We start from the raw sequence: 17,600 nt of genomic DNA on the forward strand, positions 1-17,600 counted from the left end.
CATACTTCCTGTTCCTCACAAGTAATTTACCTCGCCTCAACCCGTTACTTCCTGCTAGCCTTATAATTTTCTAGGTATCTATTATTACCTAGTTTTTTGAACCTTTCACAAGCTTTTCTTTTCTTCTTGACTGGATTTTCAACAGCCTTTCTACATCACAGTTCCTGTACCCTACCATCCTTTCCCTGTCTCATTGAAACATGCTTATGCAGATAGCCAGGCAAATATCCCCTGAACGTTTGCCACATTTCTTCCGTACATTTCCCTGAGAACATCTGTTCCCAATTTATGCTTCCAAGTTCCTGCCTGTTAGCCTCATATTTCCCCTTGCTCCAATTAAACATTTTCCTAACTTGTCTGTTCCTATCCCATTCCAATGCTATGGTAAAGGAGATTGAATTGTGATCACTATCTCAATAGACAATAGACAATAGACAGTAGGTGCAGGAGTAGGCCATTTGGCCCTTCTAGCCATTCACCATTCACTGTGATCATGGTTGATCATACACAATCAGTACCCTGTTCCTGCCCTCTCCCCATATCCCTTGACCCCGCTATCTATAAGAGCTCTATCTAACTCTCTCTTGAATGCATCCAGAGACTTGGCCTCCTGGGGCAGAGCATTCCACATATCCACCACTCTCCAGGTGAACAAGTTTTTCCGCATCTCTGTTCTAAATGGCCTACCCCTTATTCTTAAACTGTGGCCTCTAGTTCTGGACTCACCCATCAGCGGGAACATGCTTCCTGCCTCCAGTGTGTCCAATCCCTTAATAATCTTATATGTTTCAATCAGATCCCCTCTCATCCTTCTAAATTCCAGTGTATACAAGCCCAGTCGCTCCAATCTTTCAACATATGACAGTCCCGCCATTCCGGGAATTAACCTTGTGAACCTATGCTGCACTCCCTCAATAGCAAGAATGTCCTTCCTCAAATTTGGAGACCTCCAAAATCTCCAAAATGCTGTACCACTGAGAGACCTGACACTGGATCAGGTTCATTTCCCAATATCAGATCTAGTACAGCCTCTCCTCTTGCTGGCTCATATATATATTGCATCAGGAAGCCTTTCCAAACACACTTAACAAACTCCACCCCATCTAAACCCCTTGCTCTAGAGAGATGCCAATCAATATTTGGGAAATTAAAATCTCCCATCACAACAACCCTGTTATCATTGCACCGTTCCAGAATCTGTCTCCCTATCTGCTCCTTGATGTTCCTGTTACTATTGGGTGGTCTATAAAGAACACACAGTGGGGTTATTGACCCTTTCCTGTTTCTAACTTCCACCCACAGAGACTCAATAGACAATCCCTCCATGACTTCCTCCTTTTCTGCAGCCATGACACTATATCTGATCAGCAGTGCCACGACCCCACCTCTTTTACCTTCCTCCCTGTCCTTTCTCAAACACCTAAAGCCTGGCACCCCAAGTAACCATTCCTGCCCCTGAGCAAGTCTCTGTAATGGCCACAACATCATAGCTCCAAGTACTGATCCATGCTTTAAGCTAATCTACTTTGTTCATGATACTCCTTGCAATAAAAGAGACACATTTCAAACCATCAGTCTGAGCAGATCCCTTCTCTATCACCTGCCTATCCTCCCTCTCACACTGTCTACAAGATTTCTCTATTTGTGAGCCAACCACCTTTTCCTCCGTCTCTTCAGTTTGGTTCCCACCCCCAGCAATTCTAGTTTAAACTCCCCCCCAATAGCCTTGGCAAACCTCCCTGCCTGGATATTGGTCCCTGGGATTCAAGTGCAACCCATCATTTTTGTACAGGTCACGCCTGACCAAAAGAGGTCCTAATGATCCAGAAGTTTGAATCCCTGCCTCTTGCTCCAATCCTTCAGACATGCATTTATCCTCCACCTCACTCTATTTTTATCCTCTATTATAGTGTACATAAGTATGAAATCGCACTCCTGACTTGTGCCTTGTAGATAATGGAAAGGCTCTGGGGTGTTAGAATATCGATGTCGTCAGGTTGAGGGGGAGGCGCGTGGAGGGAAGATCTTGGCAATGGCAATGTCAAAAATAAATGGCTCAACTCTCTTTCATAGGAAATGGCTATTGTCTGACACATCTGTGCAACGGATCAGCCCATGTCTGAATGCTCTGCACCAGTAACACTGCAGACATAACAAGGGATTACAAAGTGAGCATCTAAACTGACCTATTACTTCTTTGGAAAATATTTCAATGTAAAATGTTTCTGTACCACATACAGAAAAATGACTTCCAATTTCCATTCTACCAGCCTGTAATTTAACTTATGTTAAATTTCAATATTCATGCAATGGGATTCTACTGCATGATAAAGTTACATGGTACAGATTTTGAACAGAGGGGTTTTCTCTAAAAAAAAGTTCAAGCATTCATTCAAATCATTCAGTTAAACACCTTACACACCCATTCTTCTCATGTTGAAAATCTTAATTGGAATCAATAATAAATATAATCCAAATGATAGCATAAAGCATCATTGTTTATACATGAGAAAATAAGGTAAAACATGTTTCAAATTATTTCCTATTGCCTAAACTGAGATTGAACAAAGGAAATGAAGCCAGTGGTAGTGTTTATCAGAGTTTCTCAACAAGCCAAAACTGTAGATAAAGTAACTAATGTATGTTGCACTTTTATTAAAAAAAACTTCATTGTAAATTCTTAAGACTCATGATTTTACATTGATAAAAGATAGTTCAGTTTAGGGTTAGAAAATCTGTGTTCCTGGCCAAGCACTAAAGACCTGTGTTGATCAACTGACTGGAGCATTCACTGAGATCTTTAGCCTCTCACTTTGGCAATCTAATGTACCCACCTGCTTTAAGCATGTTCCACTGGTGCCAAAGAAGAACATGGTAACCTGCCTCAATGACTATCATCCAGTAACACTTATATCCACAATGACAAGGTGTTTTGAGAGGTTGGTGATGAAACTTATCAACTCCTGGCTGAGAAGCTACTTAGATCCATTCCAATTTGCCTACCAGCGCAAAAGCTCCACAGTAGATGCCATTTAATTGGCTCTTTGCTCAACCCTGGAACATCTGCACAGCAAAGATGTATACCTCAGGTTGCTCTTCATCAACTACAGCTGAGTATTCCTTACTATCATCACCCCAAATCTAATTAATAAGCTTCAAGACCTTGGCCTCAATACCTCCTTATGTAATTAGATCCACAATTTCCTCATTTGCAGACCCTATTCAGTTCAGATTGGTAGCAATATCTCCTCCATGATCCCTGGCACCAGAGGAGCACCAAGGGGGCTGTGTGCTTAGCCTCCTGCTCTACTTATGACTGAAAGTCAAGCACAGCTCCAATGCCATGTTCAACTTTACTGATAACACTACAGTTGTAGACCAAATCAAAGGTGCTAATGAATCAGCTTATAGGAGGGAGATTGAGTAAGAGATGGTGCCACAACAGCAACCTCTTACTCAATGTCAGCAAGCTGATTATTGACTTCAAGAGGAGGAAATCAGAAGTCCAGGAGCCAGTCGTCATTGGAGGATCAGAGGTGGAGAGGGTCAGCAACTTTAAGTTCTTCAGTGTTGTCATTTCAAAGCCTGGCTGCACCTCCTCTTCCTTAAGAATTTGCGAAGATTCAGCACATCAACACGGAGCATTGTCACAGGAAAGCAGTGTCCATCATCAGGAAACCCACCTCCCAGGTCATGCTCTCTTCTGCTGCCTCCATCAAAAAGAAGGTACAGGAGCCTCAGGAGTCTCAGCATCAGGTTCAGCAACAGTTAATACCCCTCAGCCAATGGGTTCGTGAACTAAAGGGCATGACTTCACTCAGCTTCACTTGGCCCATCTCTGAAATGTGCCCACAAACTATGGACTCACTTTGAAGGATTCTTCATCTCATGTTCATGATATTTATTGCTTATATATTGACTATTATTTCTTTCTTTTTGCGTTTGCACAGTTTCTTGTCTCTTGCTCATTGGTTGAAGGCTCAGTTGGTGCGGTCTTCCACTGATTTTATTGTGACTATTATTCTATGGTGGGTTTATTGAGCATACACACTAGAAAATGAACCTCAGGGTTGTGAATGGTGATGTATATATATTTTTGATAATAAATTTATTTCAAACTTTGAACTTTGTACATCTAGTACATTTCAAATATAAATAAAACACAATAAGAATAATTTAATCTTGAATTTGTGAAACACATTCCAATAGGCCTTGAATTTACTAAGCACTGGGCATTATACTGCATTTTTAAAAATATAGTTATTTTGGCAATAGAAACTTTGTGCTGATTTACAGCTTCATGCCTAGTTAATGTTCAAATTTAACAAAAAATAAGCAGGTTGGTCTGATTCCGATGCAGTTTGTAAGAGTGCAGAAGCAGACAACATTGTAGCCAGGATGCAGCTGCTCCCTGTCTAACATCATGTCCATTCAATGAGTGCAGTCCTATCACCTCCTGTAAGCAAGCATCTGTTTCCTGTTTTCATTTACACAATTAACTATTTTTCCTCCTCACTTCCATGTCACCTGCAGTAGCATTTGAAAATCAGCGAAAAGTGAAAATTTATTTATTGTATACATTACACAAAATATAATCACCATGGTACATCTTTTATTATACAGAAAAAAATCAGCCAGTGCATTAACATGAGCAACCTCAAAAGCATTATCTTTTCCTCTTAAACATTTCACTTTCCAACACGGCATAAATAATGATCAATACCTTGACTCAATATGGTCCAGATGTCAGATTGTATACATCATGAATTCTATCACTTCAACCTATGAATTCGACATATGCATAAGTATTATAACCACTGATGCCTCCATTTTAAGAAATGTCTTTCTTTTTGGAAAGATGTTAAGGTAAACAATTCCATAGCATCATCCAAAGAATAGTAAACCAAAACATAAATTGCCATTTATGAACCATTGTAATGTTGAATTTCTTGCCTATCTATACTTCAAAACAAAACAAAACAAAAGCATAAACTATCTACTCTATAAAATCTCCCATTTCACTATTACTTTTTCAATGACCTTTGATTGCCAATTATCCCACCAAAAAACTTTTTTTGCTACTAGAATATTTTCATTCATATATATTAAACCTCTTCCTGACATTCCTATATGAATTGAATTGACTTTATTTCTTGCATCCTTCACATACATGAGGAGTAAAAATCTTTACGTTACATCTCCGTCTAAATGTGCAATGTGCAATCATAGTAATTTATATTGTGTCGTCTGTCGATCAATTGTGTCAGTAGACAAACTGTAGGGGGTCCAGTTTGGGTGGTAACATGCTGCAGATGTAATCCTTGACCAGCCTCTCAAAGCATTTGCTTATTATTGAGGTGAGTGCGACAGGACACCAGTCGTTCATCCATGTTACCTTGGTCTTTTTTGGTACAGGGACAATGATGGATAATTTGAAGCAGGAGGGCACTCTACACCGGGAGAGGGAGAGATTAAAAATGCCAGTAAACACACTTGCCAGTTGTGCTGTACACGTCCTGAGTACTCTCCCTGGGACGCCATCTAGTCCTACAGCCTTGCGACTGTCCACTCGTTGGAAACATCTGTGTACCTCAGCCTCAGAGATGACCAGGTTGCAGGTTGTAGTGGTGGCTTTCCTCGGAGGCTCAGAGTTAGCAACATCGAACTGAGCATAAAAGCAATTGAGCTCATCTGGGAGAAAGGCCGCGATGTTGGTGGCACCACAACGTTTGGCTGTGAAGTCTGTGAAGGTATGCAACCCTTGCCACAAGTCACGTGTGTTATTCTTTGCTTACTGCATTTTCAAACCCAGCTTCTCTGCTTAAATGAAGCCTGTTATCCCCTGCTAGCATTCTAATAATTCTAATATATTTCCTCTGCACCCTCTTTAGGTTCTAAATGCAATGCCAGGATTTAGACACAAATTTGTATACATTCATGTATTGGGAATTAGGATGATATGATTTAAGGTGAAAAATAATTTTAAAACAAAATAAAGGTTCCTTTATTCCAAAAGATTATAATAAAACCATATGACCATAAGATACAAGGGTGAAATCAGGCCATTTGACCCATTTAGTCTACTCTGCTATTCCATCACAGCTGATTTATTATCCCTCTCAGTCCTATTCTCCTGCCTTCTCCCGTAACCATTGACCACTCTTACTAATCAAGAACCTCTCAGCCTCCATTTTAAATATAACCAATGAATTGGCCTCCACAGCCATCTGTGGCAATGAATTCCACAGATTCACCACCTCCTAGCTTAACGAATCCTCCTCTTCTCTGTTCTAAATAGACATGCATCTCTTCTGAGGCTGTGTACCCTCTGGTCCTACATCCACTTCACAAGTATTCTAACTGAGTCTTTCAATATTCGATAGGTTTCAATGAGATTCCCCTCATTCTTCTAAACTCCAATGAGTAAAGGCCCAGAGCAATTAAACACTGCTCACACATTAACCCTTTCACTCTAGTATCATTTTCGTGAATCTCCTCTGAACTCTCTCCAATGAAAGCACATCTTTTCTTAGATAAGGGGCTCAAAACTGCTCACAATACTGTAAGTGCAATCTAATCAATGTCTTATGCATGGGAGTGGGAGTTGGTGGGGGGGCTTTGTGATTCTAACGTTTAACTGTCATTCATTCTTTGGGGCACTCCTCTGTTTTCGTGGATGTTTGCGAAGAAAAAGAATTCCAGGATGTATTAAATGCACCTATTGAAACCTAGTGATTAGGTAGAGTCACTTTGAGGCTGGAATAATTACTAAGAGTAGGCTGTAAATAACTAAGGCCAAAGTTCCGATGGTTATGACTTAGGTCCACAAGGGAACAACTTCAGCTGGTCAAGCCAAAGATCTTGGTGGTGTTACATTCTTAGCATTTTGTTGGATGTGTATTATGGGATTCAGTTGGGCCATAAGCAAGTGCTTGGATTTACAATTAGATTCACACTTCTCTCTCCTACTTTCTCGAAATTCACATTGATCTCCTCACTAACAATCAATACTGGCGCACCTCAGGGATGTGTGTTTAGCCCACTGCGCTACTCTCTGTACACCCATGACTGTGTGGCTAGGCATCTATAAATATGCTGATGATACAACCATTGTTGGCAGAATCTCAGATGGAGACGAGAGGATGAATAGGAGTGAGATATGCCAGCTATTGGAGTGATGTCGCAGCAACAACATTGCACTCAATGTCAGTAAGGCCAAATAACTCTCTGTGAACTGCAGAAAGGATAGGGAATCCTCATAGAGGGATCAGAAGTGGAGAGAGTGAGTAATTTCAAGTTCATGGGTGTCAAGATCTCTGAGGATCTAACCTGGTCCCAACATATCAAGGCAGCTATAAAGAAGGCAAGACAGTGGCTGTATTTCATTAGGAGATTTGGTTTGTCACCCAAGACTCTCAAACACTTCTATACATGCACTGTGGAGAGCATTCTGACAGGCTACATCATTGTCTGGTATGGGGGTGGAGGGGGGGGAGGGCAGCTACCGCACAGGATTGAAAGAAGCTACAGAAAGTATTAAAATTAGTCACCTACATCTTGGGTACTTTCCTCCATAGTCTCCAAGACATCTTCAAAGAGCAATGCCTCAGAAAGGTGGCACCTATTACCCAGAACATGCCCTCTTCTCATTGTTACCATCAGGATGGAGGTACAGAAGCCTGAAGACACATGCTCAGCGATTCAGGAACAGCCTCTTCCCCTCTGTCATCTGATTCCTAAATGAACATTGAACCCATGAATACTACCTCATTTTTATAATTTCTGTTTTTGCACTATTGTTAATTTAACAATTTAATATACATATATATACTTACTGTAATTGACTTATTTCTGCTTTTCTCAGTATTACATTGTACTGCTGTCGCTAAGTTAACAAATTTCATGACATTTGCCGGCGATATAAAACCTGTTTCTGATTTTGATATTAAAAATTAAATAATTGTTCAACATTCCTAGCCCAGCATTCTTCTTTGTCTCATAGTTACAGGGATGGAGTTCTAGAAATTCCCAAGACTGGTCATGTGAGCTAGGAGAGTATGAGTATAGATATGAGACAGCAGATGCTGGAAAATGGAGCAACAGATAATATTCAGGGGGAACTCAGTGGAGTGCACAGCCTCTGTGGAAGAAAGGAGTTGTCTATGTTTCATACTGAAACGCTGCATGAGGACTGAGAGTGGAGAGAGCAGTTAGCCAGTACAAGGAGTGGGACAGTGTGAGACAGGAGTCTGAAGACATTGGACTGAGGAGGGGTGAAGCATTTCAGGCAAGTTGAGACAAGTAGGGGAAGGGGACAGGTGGATGAGGGAAGCAGAAGAAAAAGGGAGGAAGAAAGGGAGGAGAAGGTGAGGGGGAGAGGGGAAGAGGGAGGAGGAAGGGAAGGGGAGGGGGAGAGGGAGATAGGGAGGGGGAGGGTGGAAGAAAGTGCCTGCAAAATGCTCACCTAGTTGGCACTTCGTCACAAGAGAAACACCAAATACAGTAGATGAGATTGGAGCAGGTGCATGTCAACTTTTGGCTCAAAAAGAGGGTCCTTGAATTAACATGGTATTCCTAAACCACACCCGAGTAGGGTAACAATATTGGGAGATTTTGTTAGGATTGAACCTAATAGCTAATATTTTCAAAAGTGCTGCTTCCTTTGAATTTTTTTTGTTTATGATAGACCGCTTGAAGTTGTACACAAATATCATTTCAGACTACTTGTATCACGTAACTTTTATTGAATTGCATGTAAGTACTGACACTTCCCAATTGTTCAACTAAGCTAAAAATGTTATGTTGATGATTTTCACTTGTACTCAGTGTCCGAGGTTTCTTCCTTAACAATCATCTGCCAGCACTGATCGATTCCAGTTGCCTTGATACTGTTTCTCCATGACCACAATGTCCTGGTGAAACCTTTCACCATGCTTGTCATTGACAGCGCCAAGATTTGCAGGGAAGAAGTCTAAATGGGAATGCAGAAAATTAATCTTTAGTGACAAATCGTACTGCATGGTTTTGTTTACTTGAAGCACGTTGTCAACCAGCTGCACGTAGTTTGGTGCTCTGTAGTTGACAAAAAAATTTTCATCAACATCCTTGAATGCCTTCCATGCGGTTTTCTCTGGTCCCACTAAGAGTTCTTTGAATTGCCTGTCATTAGTGACCTGCTTGACTTGTGGACCAACAAAATGCCTTCCTTAATCTTGGCATCAGTAATTCTGACTTGAATTATGAATTAAAATAACAAATATAGGCCGCCAACCTGATAGCATGAACATAGATTTCTTGAACTTCTGGCAATTGCCCCTCACCTCCTTCACTATTTCCATTCCCGTTTCACTCTCTCACCTTATCTTCTTACCTGCCCATCTCCTCCCCTTTCTCTTTCTTCTATCATCTCCTATCAGATTCCCCTTTCTCCAGCCCTTTATCTCTTTCACCTATCAGCTTCCCAGCTCTTTACTTCACCCATCCCCCTCTTCTGGTTTCACCTATTGCCTACCATCATGTACTTTATTCCTGCCTCACCTCGCCTTCTTGCTCTAACTTCTCATCTTTTTTTCCAGCCAGAAACAATGATAATTTACTTTTTTCCATAGGTGTTGCCTGGCCTGCTGAGTTCCTCCAAGAAACTTGTGTATGTTGCTTGGATTTCAAACATCTGCAGATTTTCTATACCTTCCAATTCATTTCAAGGTTGGTTATCCTAGATGGACAAACACAAGTTAATTTACCATTGTCATAAAAGAGAAAGCTGCATCAGTAAGTGTATTGCCCCTGGAGTACTACAGTATGTACAGTTTTAGTTGCCCTGTTATAGGGAAGGTGTGGTTAAATTAGGAAAAGTGTAGAAAGATACATGGAGGGGCAGGGCTTAGAGGACTATGGGCTGAACACAGGAAATTTGGACCTGTTGGGCTGGAGGACCCATATCTGTAATGTAACCTTCCTGAATAGAAATACAATTAGGAGTCAATTTTCCCTTAGTTAGAATCTTTGTTAGAATCTCCAAAGTGAGCAACATTGCATTCTGAGTGTCAATGCTCGTATATTTTTGTACACAATGCTCTCTTGAGAAAGGAGTTTAACAATGATGGAATGGCTACCCAAATCATGATCACAATTCATATAACCAATCCAATCACCCTTTGTAGATGCTGAACAATAATTCCATAATTGCACAGAAGCCCAGAAAACCTTCAAAATAATAATTAGATTAATACTACAAAAGACCTGCTAAACAGGAGGAAAGAAACCATTGGTTAAATTTCTGAACATCTTCTTGAACTCATGTTCAGCTTTCACTGGTCACAAATGGAAATCAACTGCATTCAAAATACTTTTTATGACTTCATCACTCCATTAACATTTCTCCTGGAAGCTACCTATCTCAGGAGCTAAAGGGAATGAGTGCTCTTCAACTATAGACACTATAAGTGCACCATATAGAGGGTCTGGTTAGTGAAACAGAGAACTAGGATCTGACAGAGGAAAAGGACAGGAGATGATTACACTAAGGTATACAGTAATCCTATTTAACTGAATTTTAGAGCAAACTAGAACACTATTAATACTACTACATGATCACAATTATATAATACAGTATTATAAAACTGTGTTAGTTCCTAATGCATATCAGCAGAGCAATTCATCCACATGTTCACTTGACAATTTTGGACGTGGAGAGTATGTATCTTATGATGGTTGAGTCTAAGACCAGACAACATAGCCTCAGAATAGAGGGGTATCCTTTTAGAATGGAGGTGAGGAGGAATTTCTTTAGCCAGAGACTGGTGAATTTGTGGAATTCTTTGCCACAGACAGCTATGGAGGCCAAGTCTTTATATATATCTAAGACAGATATTGATAGGTTCGCGATTGGTCAGGGCTTGAAGGGATACCGGGAGAAGGCAGAATTTTGGGGCTGAGAGGAAAATTGGATCAGCCATGATGAAATGGTCGAGCAGACTCATAGAAACACAGAAAACCAATAGCACAAAACAGGCCCTTCGGCCACAGTGCTGTGCCGAACATGTCCTTACAGTATTTTAGAAATTACCTTGGGTTACTCATAGCCCTCTATCTTTCTAATACTTGATAAGCCAAATAGCCTAATTCTGCTCCTATATCTTATGGTCCTATGGCCTTAATGAACAAAATAAGCACAGAAACCTAATGCAGACAATGGACAGCCTTCATGCAATGCTGTCGATGATTGTGCTTTGCAAATCTTCATTCTCACTGTAATATTCATGATGCCTGCCAATGCCTTCAAATTCTCTGTACTTTCTGACACGTCAAAGTAGTGAAATAGTTGCATTTCCACTATTGACCATTTCTGGCATCTCCAAACCTGAATGCTTGAAACAACAGTGAGCAAAACCTTTTGAACACAAACACACATAATTGACGCTATTTAAAAATGTTCACTTGAAGCATGGTGTAGAGGCTAATGGTCACACAAGTGCAGCAACTGATGCAAGTTAGAAACTGGCAACAGTGCCATGCCCCAATTAAGAGACACAGTTGCCCAAATAAACAACGGGAATCCTGGCTATTTTCTCAATTAGGTTTTGTTCTTTAAACAAGCAGCCGATCGGATTAATTGATGGCCCAATTAACTGGAATCCAGTCCATATAAAAAATTAAATTAAATAAGTAGTACAAAAAAAAACATGAGTTAGTTTACATGGGTTCATTGTTCATTCAGAAGTCTCATGGCAAAATGGTAGAAGCTGTTCCTAAAAAGTGGAGTGTGTCTTTTCTGTGGCACTTGTACCTCCTCGATGGTCATAATGAAAATAGGGCATATCCTTGGTGACGGGAGTTCTTAATAATGGATGCCACCTTTTGGATGATATCCTCAGTGCTGGGGAGGCTAGTGCTCATGATGGAACTGGCTGAGTTCTGCAGCTTCTTTTCTGATCCTGTGCAGTGCCTCCTCCATACCAGACGATGGTGCAGCCAGTTAGAATGCTCTCCATAGTACATCTGTAAAAATTTGTTAGGTTTTGATGACATACCAAATCACCTCAAACTCTTAATGAAATTTAGCCATCGCCATGCCTTATTTATAAGTGCATGAATATGTTGGCCCAGGATACATTTTGAGAAAATTTGACAGCCAGGAACTTGAATCTGCTCACCGTTTCCACTGCTGATTTCTTGATGAGTATTGGTGTGTGTTCACTCAGCTTCCCCTTCCTGAAGTCCACAATCAGTTTCTTCATCTTACTGATATTGAGTGCAGAGTTGTTGTTGAAACACCACTCAACCAGCCTATCTACCTCACACCTATATGGCTCCTCATCACCATCTGAAATTCTGCCAACAACAGTTGTGTCATTGGCAAATTTATAGGTGCTGTTTGAGTTGTGCCTAGCCACACTGTTGTGGGTGTAGAGTAGAGCAGTGGGCTAAGCACGCATCCTTGAGGTGTGCTGGTGTTGATAGTTAGCGAGGAGGAGATGTTATTTCTGATCCGCACTGACCTCGGTCTCCCGATGAGGAAGGCAAGGATCTAGTTGCAGAGAGAGGTACAGAGACCCAGGTTTTGGAGCTCGTTGATTAGTACTGAGGGTATGATGGTGTTGAATTCTGGGCTGTAATCAACAAACAGCAATCTGACAGGTAATTTACTTCCCCGCTCTTTACTTCATTCCTCCCACTTTAGGTTTCACCTATCACCTTGTGATTCTCGCTCCCCTCCCCCCACCCTTTAAACCTATTCCTCAGCTTTTTTTCTCCGGTCTTGCCGCAGGGTGTTGGCCCAAAACTGTACTCTTTTCCTAGATGCTGACTGACCTGCTGAGTTCCTCCAGCATTTTGTGTGTGTTGCTCAGATTTCCAGCATCTGCAGATTTTCTCGTTTGTAACCTCACGTAGGTATTGCATTCCCTAGATGGTCCAAGGCTGAGTGCAGAGCCAGAGAGGTCACATTCACTGTAGACCTATAGTGCCAATATGCATATTGGAGCTGGTCCAAGTCCTTGCCTTGGCAGAAGTTGATTCTGGCTAAGACCAACCTCACAAAGCACTTCAGCACACTAGATGTGAGTTCAATTGGGCAATAATTGTTGACACAGCCCACCCTGTTCTTCTTGGACACTGTTATGATGTTACCCTTTTAAGACCATAAGACCATCAGATATAGGAGCAGAATTAGGTGATTTGGCCCATCAAGTCATTTGAAGCCATTTCATCATGGCTGACCCATTTTCCCTCTCAGCCCCAATCTTCTGCCTTTTCCCCATATCCCTTCATCCCATGACTAATCAAGAATCTATCAAATTCTATTTTGAAGCAGGTGGGAACCTCTGACTGCAGCAATGAGAGATTCAAGATTTCCTTAACACTCCCGCCAGGAGGTTGGCACAGGTATTCTAGCAGTGTACCTACCAGGAACACCAGTGGGGTCTGTTGCCTTACAAGGGTTCATCCTGTTGGAAGATGTTCTGACGCTGGCCTCAGGCAGAAGTCACAATGTCACCCGATGCTGCAGGGATTTTATTCCATTTATTAATTTAATTAGAGATACAGCACAGACTAGGTCCTTCTGGCCCTTCAAGCCACACCACTCTGCAACCCCCAGCAACCCAAATTTAACCCTAACTGAACCACAGGAAAATTTACAATGACCAGTTAAGCTACCCTGTGCATCTTTGGACTGTGGGAGGAAATCAGAGGACCCAGTGAAAACCCAAGCATTTTACAAGGATGTACAGAGATTCCTTACAGAGGACGCCAGGGTTGACCTCTGAATTCTGGCACTCCAAGCTGTAATAATGTCACACTAACTGCTAAGCTTTAGTGGCACACAGGTGTAGTTTTATTTTCCTTTCAAAGTGTGCATAAAAGGCATTGAGCTCACCTGGAAGTGAAACAGCAGAGCCATTCATGATGTTAGGTATCACTTTGTAGGATGTAATGGTCTGCAAACCCTGCCAGAGCTGACATGCATCTGATTTTGTTTCTAACATCAATTAGAATTGTTTTTTCACCCTTAAAATAGCCTTCCTTAAGTTTTACCTGGACTTCTTGTATAGTTCTGGATCACTGGTCTTGAATGGCACAGGGCTAACCCTCAGCGGACTGCAAATCTGCTGGTTCATCCACAGCTTCTTGTTTGGGTATGACTGGTGTGTTTTCAAAGGCATACAATCATACACACAGGTCTTGATGAGGTCAGTAACAACTGTGGCATGTACGTTCAGATTCGAAGATAAGTGAATGAACATTATCCAGTCCACTGACTCAAAGCAGTCTTTTAAGTGCTCTTTCAACTTCCTTGACCATACCTTCAGGTCTTCACCACTGATGCTGTGATCCTCAGTCTCTGCTTGTACACTGGAAGAAGTACACCCAGGTGATTGGACTTTCCAAAATGCAGCTGAGGGATGAAATGGTAAGCGTATCTGATGGTGGCGTAAGAGGAGTCATGTGTGTTGACTCCTCTGGTTCCACAGGGGATATGTTGGTGGCAATTGGTCAGAGACTTCTTCAAGCTGGTCTGGTTGAAATCCCCCACAATGATGGCAAAGACATCAGGCTGCATGGTTTCATGACTGCTGATCATGATGCTCAGCTCCTTCAGTGCTTGCCTGACATTGGCCGGGGTGGAATGTACACTGCTGCCAAGCTGATGAAATGGATGACACTTGACTGCTATATGTCAAGACAATAAGACTTTGGAGCAGGATTAGGCCATTCTGCTCATTGAGTCTCCTCTCCCATTCTATCATAGCTGATTTATTATCATGTGATTTATCAAGAAATTATCAATCTCTGCCTAAATATACAGTGATTTGGCCTGCACAGCTGTCTGTGGCAAGGAATTCCACAGATTCAAAGTTAAAAGTTCAAGGTAAATTTTATTCTCAAAGTCATATTTGTCACCTTATACAACCCTAAGATTCATTTTCTTGTTGACATACAGCAAACTTATAGAATAGTAACTGGATCAATGAACGATTAACTTGAGTGCAGAAGACAACAAACTGTGCAAATGCAAATATAAATAAATAGCAATAAGTAATAGAGCTTGAAATAACAAGATTAAGGGTCCTTAAAGTGAGATAATTGGTTTTGGGAGCATCTCAATTGATGGGCAAATAAGTATAGTTATCCCCTATTGTTCAAGAACCTGATGGTTGAGGGGTAGTAACTGTTCTTGAACCTGGTAGTACAAGTCCTGTAGCTCTTGTATCTTCTAGCTGATGGCAGTAGCAAGAGAAGAGCATGGACTGGGTGGTGGAAATTTGATGGTTGTTGCTTTCCTACAACATGGTTTCATGTAAATGTGCTCAATGGTTGAGAGGGTTTTACCCATGATGCACTGGGCTGAATCCACTACCTTTTGTGGGATTTTCTGTTCAAAGTATTGGTGTTTCCATACCAGGCCATGATGCAGCCAGTCAATTCACTGCCCTCCGATTAAAGAAATGTTTCTCATTTGTGATCTAAATGGATGTCCCTCTATTCTGAGGCTGTGCTTTCTGGTCCCAGACTTCCCCACTACAGGAAACATCCTCTCCACATCCATTCTATCTAGGGCTTTCAGTGTTCAATAATGATCAATGAGATCCCCCCCCAATCTTCTTAACTCCAGTGATTATAGGCCTAGAGCTGTCAAATGCTCCTCATATGTTAGCCCTTTCATTCCTGGGATCATTCTCGTGAACCTCCTCTGGACCCTCTCCAATGCCAGCACATCTTTTCCGAGATAACAGATTAAAACTGATTATAATACTTCAAGTGCGGTCTGATCTATGCCTTATAACACTTTAGCGTTACATCCTTGCTGCTGTATTCTAGTCCTCTTGAAATGAATGCTAACATTTGCAATTGCCTTCCTTACCACTGACACAGCCTACAAGTTAACCTTTAGGTGCCCTTTGCACCTCTGAATTTTCTCCCCATTTAGAAAGTAGTCATTGCCTTTATTCCTTGTACCAAAGTGCATGACCATACACTTCCCTACACTATATTCCATTGGCCACTTCTTTGCCCATGTCTCAGTCTAAGTCCTTCTGCAGACACCCTGCTTCCTCAACACTACCTGCCCCTCCTCCTATCTTTGTATCATCTGCAAACTTGGCCACAAAGCCATCAAAATTATTGACATATAAAGTGGAAAAAAGCAGTCAAAACTGACCCCTGCAGCTCACTAGTCTCCATCAGTTAACCTGAACAAGCCCCCTTTAGTCCCACTCTTTGCCTCTTGCCAGTCAGTCAACCTTCTATCCATGCTGGTATTTTCCCTGTAATCCCATTAGCTCTTATCTTGTTAAGTAGCCTCATTTGCAGCACTTTGTCAGAGGCCTTCTGAAAATTCAAGTTAACAACATCCACTGACTCTGCTTTGTTTATCATGCCTATTATTTCTTCAAAGAATTCCAAGAGATTTGTCAGGCAAGATTTCCCCTAAGAAACCATGCTGACTTCGGCCTATTTTGTCATGTGACTCCAAATACCCTAAAACCTTATCCTAATGACAGACTCCAACATCTTTCCAACCACTTAAGTCAGACCAACTGGCCTGTAATTTCCTTTCTTCTGCCTCCCTCCCTTCATAAAGAGTGGGGTGACATTTGCAATTTAATTCCCAAAGTTGGGTGCACAGGACTAAGACAGAACCACATTTATGCATCATGATGAGTAAATCATAAAGCACACTCTGTCTTCTCTACCTTTAGAGACTCTGCTTTCCTATCCACGAGATGCATCCAAAACGGTGGGGGTGAATCATGTTTCTATAAAGCAGAGTACATGGCAGTCCCTAATATCCATCTGGTACTGCAATCTTGCTGAGATCTTTAACTTTATTTTCTAGAAACTGTACAATTGCCAGTAGAATAGTATGGAGTAGGGATCTAAGGATATAAAATCCTACAACATTACATGAAAGATACTGGGAAGGATAGCTGACAGGCAGGAGGCAGCAAGTGGGAATAAAATGAGCCTTTTCTGTTTGGCTGCCAGAGACTAGTAGTGTTCTTCAGGGTTCAGTATTGGGACTGTTGCTTTTCATTGTTTATCAATTACATAAAATAATGGAATCAATAGCTTTGTGGCAAAAGTTGATGATATAAAGAAATGAAGATAGGTGGAGGGGTATCTAGTGCTGCTGAAGCAATAGCAGGAATTAGATAAATTGAAAGATGGGCAAAAAGGTGGCAGAATGAATACAGTGTTGGGAAATGATAATGCATTCTGGTAAAAGGAACAATAGTGGACTATTATCTAAATGGGAGAAGGTTCAAACATCAGAGGTGCAGAGTCCTCGTGCACGACTCCCAGGTTAATTTACAGGTTGAGCCAGTGGTAAAGACAGCAAAAGCAATGATGGCATTTATTTCAAGGGGAATAGAATATAAAACACAAGGAGATAATGCTGAGCCTTTATAAGACACTAGACAGGCTACACAAAGTATCGTCAACAGTTCTGGGTCCCATATCTCAGAAAGGATGCGTTGTCATTGGACAGAGTCCAGCGGAGGTTGAGGATGATTCCTGAAATGAAGGAGTTAACATATGAGGAGCATTTGGTAGCTTTGAGCCTGTACTCACTGGAATTAAAAAGAACGTGGGGG

The sequence above is a fragment of the Hemitrygon akajei genome, chromosome 1, assembly GCF_048418815.1.
Source record: "Hemitrygon akajei chromosome 1, sHemAka1.3, whole genome shotgun sequence".
Classification (NCBI taxonomy): domain Eukaryota; kingdom Metazoa; phylum Chordata; class Chondrichthyes; order Myliobatiformes; family Dasyatidae; genus Hemitrygon; species Hemitrygon akajei.